Source organism: Scophthalmus maximus, chromosome 6 (assembly GCF_022379125.1).
Source record: "Scophthalmus maximus strain ysfricsl-2021 chromosome 6, ASM2237912v1, whole genome shotgun sequence".
NCBI classification, from domain to species: Eukaryota; Metazoa; Chordata; class Actinopteri; order Pleuronectiformes; family Scophthalmidae; genus Scophthalmus; species Scophthalmus maximus.
Genome location: NC_061520.1, coordinates 25,709,423 through 25,722,196, shown reverse-complemented (window position 1 = coordinate 25,722,196; position 12,774 = coordinate 25,709,423). Strand labels below are relative to the sequence as shown.

The window sequence follows — 12,774 nt, the reverse complement described above, 5'->3', positions numbered from 1 at the left end:
TTGTCATGGAACTGTAGATGTCCAAATGACCATTTCTCAGGTCACACTCGTTCCTGTAGTCAGAGATGAGGTCCAGAGTTCATTGCTGACCTTGGAAACAGAAGTTTTCAGTGCAGTTTCACCCCCCAAAAGAACGATTAAACTCATGGTTGACGCTTAAATGTTTCACTGTCAATGAAATAAAAGCAATTCACTTTTAATAAACTAGTTGATACACATTGACACAGAATCCCTCGACAAGACACGGCCTCCACATCAGTTAAAATGAAAATCATATTGTGATTTAGTGGTGCATGCAAACAAAGCTGCATTACGATGACCATCTTTGGGGCTGTGGGGTATTTACTAGTTACCCAATTTGTCCACCCTTGAAACCCCTACATTATCCAGGTTATTATACAATTTTTTTTTACATTCAGTTTGTTATCATTTCTTTTGTTTGATTTATTATGTGTGAATGGAATCTTCTGTACTCACACTTCTTGTTATCCAAATCATTATTATTATTCACACCAATAATATGTCATTCTCTTTTTCCCCCAAAATATTTTTATTGATGTTTTTCACAGAGAAGACAGCACAGTTTACAGTTCGTTCAGAAGAACAGCATTCCTGTTTTCTTTTGGGTTCACACACGAAAACAAAATCCCCTATTATCCCCAGAAGTACCTGTACTATTGCTTGAATGTCGTTTTCAACTTTAAAAACAAAATGTCTTCATTGTACAGGATTCCACTCACACACATGCATACAAGGAGGATAAGGTTAAATGAAAATAAACCAAACTTTTAGTAACAAGTGTTGGACAAGAGAAATACGAGTAAATAAATAGATGAATAAATATGTATATATATTTGAAATCAATTGCTTTCTGTGGTCAGTGATTACGCGTTTTACATGCTATAACCCAAATGTTCATAATGTCACACAATCCTGCCAACAGGGGGCGCTACAGTGTTATTATAACCTGATATTTCCACAATTCTGTGGTCTCATATTAAATGAAACTTGGTATGCAAGCTCTCGATGACAATGCGCACAGCATATAAAAGCCTGACACCAATTGCCCCGCCTTGTGGCTGTTAGAGGAACGCCACCATGCTATTCACCAACCGCCATATCTCTGAAATTTACTACGCTAAGGTATCCAAATTCGACGGTCACACACGGATGGAGATGCCGAACAAGTTTGTTGCACGTTTGGCTGTGCCGTACGAGGCATCACAGCAATCAGCATTCACATGCATCCTCCGCAGTAAATTCATTTTAAGTGAATCATCATAATACTAGATATAAAATAGTAATATCAATAGTAATAATAATGAAAAAAATTATTATTACTAGAATTTGGAGACAGGTGAGTATAAGTATTAATTAGAAGAGAAGAAGAATTAGCAGGAAAGAGAAAATGAAGACAGCTGAGGTATGAATTGAATTAGCAGAACAAAGCAGTTGAAGAGTTATTCTAAAACTTAAACTACTTATTCAAAAACGGTTCAAGATATCAACAAGTGGAATAAAACGTGATTGCGATGGAAAGGGAGAGAGAAGGGACGAGACCGTGGCGGCCAACGCAGTCCGTTTTTTAATTATCATTATGTGCTCTAAGGTGCACTAAGTAGAAGGTATAAAAATATTTTGCATAATTACTTTTCTTTTTAACAGTTATATTATAACTCAGCTGCAAAGTGGGGTAGTGGCTTAGTGCTGTCGCCTCACAGTAAGAAGGTTCTTGGTTCCTATCCTGGTTCATCCAGGGCCTTTCTGTGTGGAGTTTGCATGTTCTCCCCGTGTATGCGTGGGTTCTCTCCGGGTTCTCCGGCTTCCTCCCACAGTCCAAAGACATGCAGAATTGAGTTAGGTTAACTGGAGACTCTGAATGTGCATGTGAATGGTTGTTTGCCTCTGTATGTTGGCCCAGGGATACGTTGGCGAACTGTCCAGGGTGTACACCGCCTCTCGCCCAATGTCAGCTGGGATTGACTCGAGCCGCCCCACGACCCTCAAAGGATGAAGCGGTATAGATAAGGGATGGAGGGAGGGGATGGATGGAAATTATAACTTGCTATTATAGAAGAATAAGGCTAAAACTAATGCTACAAAGCCTAAACTCAAGAGCGTGCAGACCCTCAAGCAGACGCACAAGCTGCGGGTAACGCATTCACAACAGTGGAAGGGATGCTCTCCTGAGAACGCAATGATCTTTGATTGAAAGCGCTCAACTATGAGGGCTTCCACACCTTGATCTTCTACAAGCAGCAATACTTGCAGCTTCTCACCAAGCTTCTCCTGGAGCTCAGTTATCGCAGCCGTAGCCACCTTCTTGGGGCTCACGTCCAGGACTATCCCCGCCGGGAGTCCTTCCACTGTCTTGTTTACCAGACGTTTTGTGTGTTTGACCCACTTTAACTCCTCGAAGCATTCAACTGCGCCGGTCTTCTCCAAGACTTCCAGGGTCACCAAGGCGACAAACGTCCGCAGACGATTAACTTTCATCTCATTTTCTGATTCTTCCACACTTGTGTTGTCCTCCACAGTCCCTGTGTCCATTGTGTCCTCCACAATCTCAGTGTCTGCTCTGCCTTCCAAAATGCCTCTATCCATTGTGTTTGCATCTCTGTATCTGATAAAGTGAGAAATATCCAATCTCACTTCAGAGGATTCAATATGTATTTTATCCTTCGCATATTGACTTTGATCTCTCTCGTCATGTCTAATGTCATGGAATGCCTCTGATGTCATTAAGTGCTTGTGGTTTACCTTTGTGTGGGACATCATCAAAGGCATTGCATTAAATCGGACATCACGTGAGAGATCAAAGCCAACATGTGTAAGATAAAACACAATTTTAATCCTTTTTTGAAGTTAAATTGGAGATTGTAAGGCCTTCACTCAGATCGTACATCAGATACAGAGATTGCAAACACAAAAAGACATTTTGCAAGGCAGAGAAGGGACCATGGGAGGCAGGACAGACACCAAGATCGTGGAGGAAGAAGCAGAGATTAGGCTCCGGACCTATGTCTCAATGATGACCGTTCAAGTCTTAAAGATATGTGGCATACTGCAAGGCTTCGAAGAGGAAGTGTGGGTCAGCTGCGCACAACGTCTGGTAAACAAGACAATGGAAGGACTGCCAGAGGGAATATTCCCAACTATGACCTCCAAGAAGATGGCTATGGCTGTGGTTAAAGAGCTGCGGGCTAAGTTTGGAAAGAAGCTGAAATACATGCTGTTTCTAGAAGATCTGGGTGTGGAAGCTGTCTTAACCGAGTGCTTTCAATCACACATCCAAAAGTCGTCATACAAGAAGTCCTGCCGCTGCTGTAAATACCTATTGTACAGCTTCTTCATAACTTTGGGTGCAGTAGCAATACTCGCAATTGGAACTCTGTTCCTCATCTTGTAGCTCCCAATCTTAGAGTATGATTGTGATTATTTAATAATGGGTGTGTATGTGAGTGATAAAGTACACTTTCATCTTGAATCTCCCACATCTTTCACTTCACACACATTTGTTTTTGTTTTTTAAAGTGACTGAGATTTTCTGCAAATTCAACTTACATTTAGATGTCTTCAGCTTCTCTGTTCTGCTAATTCAATTTATATCCAGCTGTATTCAACTTCTTCTAATTAAACTTATATTTAACTATCTTCTCTGTCAATTATTATTATTATTACCAGTATTTTTTATATGATTATCATTATTATTATTAATAATATCTATAATGTAGCAGCAATTTGCGGCCTATATCTGTTTATTCACCCTTGATTTACTCACTGTGTAAACAACCAATTCAACCAATTTCCACGTCAAACTTGGCGACGAGTGACTCGGACTCCGTGATCTGGATAGAAGGCCAACCAACCAGGAGGATTCCTCCCTCTGGGTGAGATGTCCACGGACGGAGCCGGATCACCGCTCCAATCCTAAATGGGTAAAGGTAAAGAACCACGCTCGGTGAGAGAATATTTTTTGGATTCTTTGGTTGGAATTGCAGGAGCGATACGGTATTTAGTACATACAGGAAAAGAAAACTAGTTATCTTGCACAAGGACTTGCAGACAGACGTGCCTTCGTTATAGTTGTAGCATTTAAACCCTGTTGCGTCCAACCATTGAACTGCGGGTCACTGGTCGGACGGGTCGATTATTTACAAGAGACGACATAACTAGAGATTATAGGTAAAGATCAAAGTAAACAGAAGAGGGAGTCTTCACCTCCAGAAACTTAAATTCTGATTTCAATTATTAAACAAATGATGGACAAATGCCCACGATGTATGGGCCAATTCACTACCTGAGTTAAATGTTGGGTTTTCCAGAAGAAGAAAAAAAGGCAGTTATAGCCTTTGGCAAGTAGATATGTCAGGAAGAAAAGAGGAAATGAGAAATTAAGTAGAATAAGGGCTCAAAATAAAGACAAGAGAAAACATGTACTACTATGAAACAAATGAATAAGTAACCAACCCTCTGTATCTTTCTCTTACCGAGGTACAAACACCACCAAGTAAAAAAAAAGGTTCCAGCCATGGATGAACTTGTCATCCATCACATCCTTGACTCAACATCCTGCTGGGACGTGTGGTGGGTTCCTGGCAAGACTGCGAGCTGCTTTTGACATACACAGTGGGCTTGAAAAAGTCCACGCACTGCATATGAAATTCACCTGAAGGAGCACTTTTTTGGGGTCGTATGGATCCATATAGTGCTACTGCACTCACCAGCAACACTTGGAAGACAGCTGGTCTGGCGGAAATTTAGCAACAAGCTGTAGATCAGGCCTCAAGAAAGAGAAAAACAAGAAAAAGAAAGAGAGCACGTTGAAGGATTAGAGACGGTCAACTCATGGTGTGTAGTGGCCCTACAGAGGACGCAGCAAAAAATGGAAAACGCAGGGGCGGTCTCCAAGGGGGACGGGGTGCCTGGGATATCGGCCCTCTCCTCCCGATATCTGTCAACAATGTGGACAAAGACTGTCCCCAGAAGAAGCAGGGTCTGACATCATCTGTGAAGCCTGCAATTCAGCATTCGGACTGAGGTTGAGAGGAGGGGGTGGGTCGACACCTCACACGCACTGCGACACAGCGTTGGGTGAGTTACAGACTCTGGTATGACATAGTAATACAAACAATCTAAGAATGTTGAGAATCTTAACAAACCTCTAGCACCCACATTTGTGATGTATATAAAAAAAAAGGTTTAAGAAATGACCAATGTTAATAAGTAACCATCCCCTCGATATCAATCAATGATGACATGGTCAAACATTTGTTCCTTTAATCACGATACTCCCCAGTTAATGTGAAATGTGACACACGTACACACACTGTACAGATGCATTTGTCTACATCAGAGTCATTGCATTCCACTGCACGTGTTTCTCAGGTTGACAATATTGAACAAAAGATACTGCTGCAGCCTCTGCGTCTCTGTCATCCCTCTCAAACTGAGCTGGGGTGACTGTTCCACGCGTGTCTCCCAATCCCCCACACCGGAATTGGCAGGAATTGGGACCATGGATGAGCAGCCTCACTGGATTTACTGACTTTACCAGGGTGAAAGGATCCTGGGATAGACTACAGTGATGTATGCAGAATGTCTGTTACATGCACCTCACTTGCAGAAGAGAAAAGTTGAGCTCATTCTGATGTGCCGGACATCACAGGATACACAAGTTGACGTGGCTGAACTGTCTGAGAGGCCACCGTCCTTTGTGGGTGACTCACAGATATGACATCGGGCTCATGACAGGAGCCACACCTCTGGTAGTTCACCCTCAGTCAGAGTACAGATCATGCATGAAACAACATCCTTTAAAACAAGTGCTTGATTTTCTTATAAAAGCTCCCGTGCGACGACGGCTGTGGCTCAGGAGGAGGGGGGAGTCATTCACTAATCAGGATTGCTGGTTTGATTTCTGCTTCCCCCGGTCCACATCCCGAAGTGTTCTTGGGCAATACACTTGACCATAAATTATGCAGTCCATTTAAACTCTAATACTTCCAGATTAGAGATGCTGGCCAGACAATGACGTATTGTAGGTAGTGGATCCCCAACTACTCAGAAAGAGACGCACCCTCTCTCCCATGGTCCATGGTGAACATCTCTGCACGTGGCGACCTGACTTGGACTGATGATACTGACAAAGTTTGCTGACTTGAAAACTTCCTCATACAGGCGACTCCAACTCTAGGGCATTTTAAACCTGACTTACCTTTCATTTAGTGAGGGGCCCGGTAAAGCTTTTACGTCAAATTGACGTCACTTCCTGTGTTGTCGGGAGCGCATTGGTGCTGATTTGCGAGGTCGAGCACCTCTCATTTTTTTTGTAACTTGTCGCTCGCAGCACTTCCGGCTCATTGGCGATATGGACGAGCTGGAGGCAAACCTCGAACAGGTCCGTCTGTACAGGCACATGTGATCCGTCAATAAGGCAGATTTTCACAAAAATGGTAAAAACAGAATAATTCATGGCCCTTTAACACCATGAGTGAAGTTTAAAAGTCGATGGTAAAAGGCCCACAGTGGCAATTTCATCAGCTGCCTCACAAATTGTGTTCATGGCTTTAAATGGCATATTTACATCAATGTGTATGGGCTCTATTGTTTAGCCTAAAGATGCTATTGAATAGTGAATGGCTGCTAATTTCACCTGTTCTAGGTGGCACCAGGTCCTGAATGTTCTGGGGGATGGTTGTTGCATTGTCCTGGGACAGGTGATAATGTTCTGCAATGAGTGCTCAAGAGAGATGCGTGTTTTCCTTTTAAGATGATAAGTAGAAAGCAAGAGCCAGACAGTGTTGTTCAGGGAGAATGAGGGGAGGATTTCACCAGGACACTGAATCCGCCCCCGACGTCGCCGTTCAAAGGACGAAGAGACCACCTCCTTCCTTTATGTCGCTTTTCTGAAAGCAAGTTTAAAGCCCCAATTTCTTCCACATTCACCGATCCCAACACCTGCTATGTCGCCGTTGCCATGGTGCGTGACGCCTCTTTTCTCCTTCTTGTGGTGATTCCAGCGGTGTAGATATTGTTTTGTCAGCAGCGACACCTTTTGTTTAGGAGAGGACTGCACTGTGTCAGACGCCCCTGAAGCGTGAGGATAAACGAGTCTGCCACTGCTGTGACGACACAGCCGCTGTGCGCCGCGGACCAATGCATTGAGCATATTACAGCTTTAGGCGGTACAGTGACTTGACTCTAAAGCTGGATTTACGCACGACGGGGTTGATGTCAAATTGACGTCAACCCCCTAGGGCGCGTGGTTTCGCATTGGCAAAAATTTACACTTTGGTTTAAGTGTGCTGCTAGATTTGCTAATGGAGTGCACTTAGGTCCCGATAACCATCCTTGCCACATGCTCTCTTCCATTGTTTTGCTAAAATAGCTAAGAGATGACATGAGCAAACGGGGAATGAGCACTGGTTTTCAGTCTGTGCTGAAGAATTTTGAATGTGCACAGCATAATCAAAGAAGTGGCATTATCATGGTGCCGGCGAGCCATTATGTCAGGAGCCATGCCCCCTCCTGACATAATGGTCCTGCTTCTGTTAGTCAAGCCCTTGAAGAAGTGTCTGACTATCTTGGTTTCAACATCCGCCGCCATTGTTCTAAGCTATCCAGAGTACAGGTGCACCATCAAATCAAAACTGGTCAAATGTCCTGATGAAACGGGTCTCTCTGAGTAAAGCTTTTTTTTACATGTGGATGAGCATCAGAAATAAACATTCTATTTGGTAGACCCCTCCCCCGGACAGGAATAGGGTCAGACAGACGGTCTCTCCCCAGCACAACCACCTGTGAGGACTCTTCACAAAATGGAGGATTTTTCCCCTAACTTATGCTGCTACCACCTCCAAAGGCATGCCAGCCACTGCAAAAGTATAACTGAACCACACAACGACCTTCAACCATCAGCAATTACAGGTGACATGGTGTCACCCCCTGATTCTGGAGACTGTTACACCGTTAACGGTGATCTTTCGTCGGGAGTGCAACTGATTAGCAGTTGGTGCCTCGTGGCTTACGCAGTTGCACTGCTCCCATAACAACCTCATCATGGATGGCCACGAGCCATGGCGTCCTTTCCGCCACTCCGGCTGTCGTGGTCTTCGATGTTTCATATGTAATGTACCTATGATTGCATGTATTGTTGTGATTCCCGGTACATCGTATGGTATAATCTTACACAGGTGACCGAGGACCCCTCCTCGAACAAAACATGCTTGTCTGACACAGCCACGCCACACAACCGCACAATGACGACCTTTCTGACCCTGACTCAGACACCCTTGTTCAGTTATCAGTTCCCCCAACTTTGCTTTGTTTAATTTAAAACTGCTAGTTTTCTGATTTATCGATTAATGATGTTTACTTTTTGGATGGTATTCACTGATGCCATATTCTTTCTGGCTATGGTATGGCCAAAGGGGGAATTGTAATCCCAATTCATGGCCTATCTCTGTTCACTTTCCTTTTTGTCTTTATTCACCCTTGATTCACTCTCTGTTTTGTGAGTGTCTGTATGTATGTTTTTCGCAGCGGCAGTGACGTCACTGCTTTTCGCCCCAATCAGAATTGACTGTGTGATGTCACCCACTGTACTTAAATCTGCTCTGCTTTTCTACCAATCAGCATTAGGTGTTTTTCCACAAAAGGGTGACATCACTGCTTTTCAGCATATTAGCATCGACTGTGTGACGCCCTGTGCTTTTGTTCCCCTCTGCTTTTCAGCCAATCACCAATCACACAGCATTTACAGCGGGAAATGCAAATACTCGTTTCTATTATTATGCATCACATTATTAGATTGTTAGTACGGATGCATCAACATATATACAGGATTCTATTGCTCAAGGTGGAGCTTGTTACTTTATACACAGTTGTTGGTGTAATGGTTCTCAAACAGGGGTATGGGGTCACAAGATTAATTGGGGGGGTATGATGAAAGAAGAAAAAGAATTCTGCTACATGAATTTGTAGCACAAGTTTTAACTTGCAACTGAAGTAAACTCCAAGTATCTTAAAATTGCACGTAGGCACAGTAATGGAGTAAATGTAGTATAGTTACTTTCCACCTCTTCTATCGCCATCATCAAAATGAAATTTCTTACTGCAGTGCAGTTTAGGATGTACGCCAAAAGGGGGCAGTGCCACACAAATGAGAAAATGGGGTGGTGTGCTGCCAACTGAACAGTGCATTTCTGTCTGCAACATTTATTTTCTGAAGAGTAAATTATATTTTTCACACCTCAGCAGTTGACAATCTTTGAATCCCGTGCATCTCCACTACCAATAATCTGGTTCAGTAACTGTTCCTTGCCTTCCAGACTCCAACTCTTCATTGGTCATCCACCCCAGGGGTGTTCACGCGCCCTCTGAGGTTAAAGAGCTCATCTGCAGGTTGCAGGCCGAAGAACACGGAGCTGGGACTGAAGACCGATTCAGAGAATCCACACAGTGAAAAGTGAGAGTCACATCCCTGGTTGCCATGGCAACACACCTGCTCCTTACTACGGCATCAGCCCAGGGACGGTGCTGGAATCTGTCTGGTTTGGAAGACGAGAGAGAGAGAGAGAGAGAGAGAGAGAGAGAAAATGAGTACAGCAGAGACAAGGTTTCTCTTCACATTTCACATAGCTGCCAACACACTGACACACACACACACACACACACAGCGTTTTAGGAATAACACATTCCAAACAAGCTGTCGGCACAGCCTACAACTGGACAGAAGCTATTCAAACTCACCACATGTGTGGGTGGACCTGAAATTCAATGAGCATAAAAAAAACAAAGGTGGCTTCCACCCAGAGCCTTCAACAGTCCGCTGGAATTTTCACCAAAGATGCTGCTGTGAAACTTGGTATTTTTTGTAGCTTTTTAAATTCCATATGTATATGTGGTTAATGATTTGTTTAGCCAAACAAACTAACTAATGCAAAGTAACTGACACTGAACTACACACTGCTGTATGACACATTCATTTCCACACTTGCATTGACAATTTGTGTGTGTGTGTGTGTGTGTGTGTGTGTGTGTGTGTGTGTGTGTGTGTTAGCTTGGAAGTTTGATAATGAAAGCTCCAGTTCTATTATCATAATCTGTTTTTTAAACAGATAGTGTTTTTAGCCATATAGGTTCATTTGCGTCAACACATTATGAAAGTGAAAGATTCTTTTTTTCAATTCAATTTAAATTTAAATTTAATATTTTTCTTATGCATCTTTTAAGCCACAGACAATAACCAAAGGAATACATTCCACTAATTGACAACCTAAGTATGAGGAATCACTGTGTTACATGTCCTGGACTAGTATTACTGTAGGAACTGATGTGTGATGATTTTCTCTGCTTTCTCTGACATTTGTAAAAATCTTCACGTTACCAACCAGGTAAAGCAGGTGGAATGGGTTTAAAGCAACACAGTGGCATAAACATTTGAATTTGTTTTACAAAAGACACGAGGATAAGTGTACAGCTGAGCACAGCTGTAATGCTCATTCGACACCTTGCACCTTAAGGGCTGATGGCGGAGGCAGAAGAAAGGCCATGCTGTTACCTTAATGAAAAGTGTCAACCTCTGTATGGTGGCAATTTGAGAACATCTCAGACCCAGCTGTCAGGTACACAGACTGGATATAAAAACTGATGTAGTCACTTCTCTCTTGATTTATAATGTCAGTAAACATTTTACTTAGGAGTCTAATGTCTCAATCACAATTTCAAGTCTTCTTCAGTACAGCATGATGTTCATAAATGTAAATTATGGTCCCATTTAGAGGAAAATAGATGATGAAGGGAAATATTCATTGGGGCATGAATACCGTGTGATTGGTAGCTAGTACCGTCCAATGGGTGGAGGTGTAGATGGACGTTCAGTCAGGCCCAAACACTGCTCCTCCGAATATGGTTACTACTGGTTTCAAAAGACCAAGATGGCGCTGGCCAAAATGCCAAACTCAACGCTTCAAAATGGCAGTTCACAAACCACGTCATGATGGGTTGCCACTTGGTCAGGAAAACTTGAAACTGTTTCAAAGGTCCACCTTTTAGCAATTGAATCCTGGCCTTCTGCTGCCCGGGCAGGTGAATTTGTCTAACTTCTCCTATATGGCCACTTTTTGTACCACTGTCAGTCTGTGTAATGTATGAATAGGTAGCAATCTGGCACACTCGTGTAGTCGGACACATGTTAAAATATTGTAAACTGTGCAGACAGTTTGCTAAGCAAGCTTGGCCACAGGCCGGCTTCTGGTGTCTTACTTTTAGGGGAAGCAAATGAGTATTGAGGAAATTCAGACACGCTGGAAATGGGTCAACTGACTTTGTTTTGTGGTTCTGATCAGAAGTGGAGCAGACAGACAGTGTTGTAGTTTCTAATTGCAAACCAATGCTATTACCCACTCTTGCTTGCATGCTCTTTTAGTATCAGCGTGTACTTGAATACATTGTTTGCTCAAAATCAAAAAGTGCTGCATTATGTCAACAGACTCTGCCGACGGAAGTTAAGTCTACTCTGTTTCTCGCTGAAGACCCTGCAACTTTAGAGAAGTGGCACCGTATGAAAGTCCTCCACCAGCGGAAGAGGAAGAGGAGCGCATTTAATTTTGGATTTGTTTGCCCTGTTATGTCCAAAAACTCATTGAACTTGCCCTAGACTGTAAAGGATGCTTGAAATAGAAAGAAAAAAAATGCCACGTGAGTTTATATGTAAGAAATGGTGTCAAAACTGCATGAACAGAAAACAGATCCACATGCATCCGTTGATTTGTGGACATAGATATGAATGTAAGCCCCATCAAGGGATGAGCATTGATTAGCTTAGGATGTAAAATCTGTGGCATGTATTGGTTCATGTTGTATACCCGTTCCTAGACAAATAAACATAAAAAAATAAAAAGTACAATAGAATTTGTAGCTGGATATGGTTATGTTTAAATATGTGATAGACAGCTGACAGCCAACCAGAACCTAACCTTAATAAAGTAAGTTAGTCTGTAGTCATTGACCCTCAATCGCATGTATTTTGTTCATGCGATTGAGGAGGCCAAGTTACAGTAGTTCTTCCACCCACAGGATAGTAAACACACCCTGTCTGCAGTCAGAGCAACCAGGGTCCGTACGGGACGTACATCCCGACTGAGATTTCAAAATAGAGAAGAGCAAGTGGTGCAACACTAAAACACATACTGTGAAGCAGGGATGTAGTATTGGAGGCCTCAATTCGCTATTTTCGTGACTCGTGACTTGACTCAGACTCGCCTATTAATGACTCTGACTTGGAGTCTGACTCGAGGATTCATGCAAGAGGACTCGAGCTTTCATGAAATCAAACTCGAAGGTGGATGAAGTCCCTGACAACTTATATGTTTAATACGTCGGTCAATTTAGTCTGTAACAGTTTCTTGCAAGGGCAGGATGTGTGTGTCCTCTTCCACCTGCAGATTCAGCGCGCCCAACGCTGTGAACAAATTTGGAAGATGCAGTAGGACGTGCCCCGGGTCGTGAAGTTTGCCTTCACACATCTCACTTTCACGTCTAGAAAGTGCTCCGTTAAATGCACAATTTGCCGGCGTACGATTGAGGAGAAGTCTGGGACGTCGTCTGATTTTAACAGACATCTGTCACGCCGTGACAATCAGTTAATAAACTCCCTTTGAATGGTGAAAGCTGTGTCATTTTTGTAAACCTTCTTTTATTTGTGCCTCGACTTGGACTCAGACACAAACACTGGGGGCGTTGATGACTAGACTACAACACTGCTGTGAA

General features: G+C 43.0%; 1 long non-coding RNA gene across 2 annotated transcripts; it reads left to right on the top strand.

Annotated features, from left to right (window-relative positions):
• Positions 1-2,766: 2,766 nt before the first annotated feature.
• LOC118309331 lies at positions 2,767-12,668 on the top strand. Of its 2 annotated transcripts, none has more exons than XR_004793458.2 (4): positions 2,767-3,944; positions 4,495-5,094; positions 9,333-9,469; positions 11,495-12,668. It is a non-coding gene; the product is annotated as an uncharacterized LOC118309331 (long non-coding RNA). The 2 variants fall into 2 exon arrangements; XR_004793457.2 differs by having other exon boundaries at positions 2,767-3,961.
• Positions 12,669-12,774: the final 106 nt, after the last annotated feature.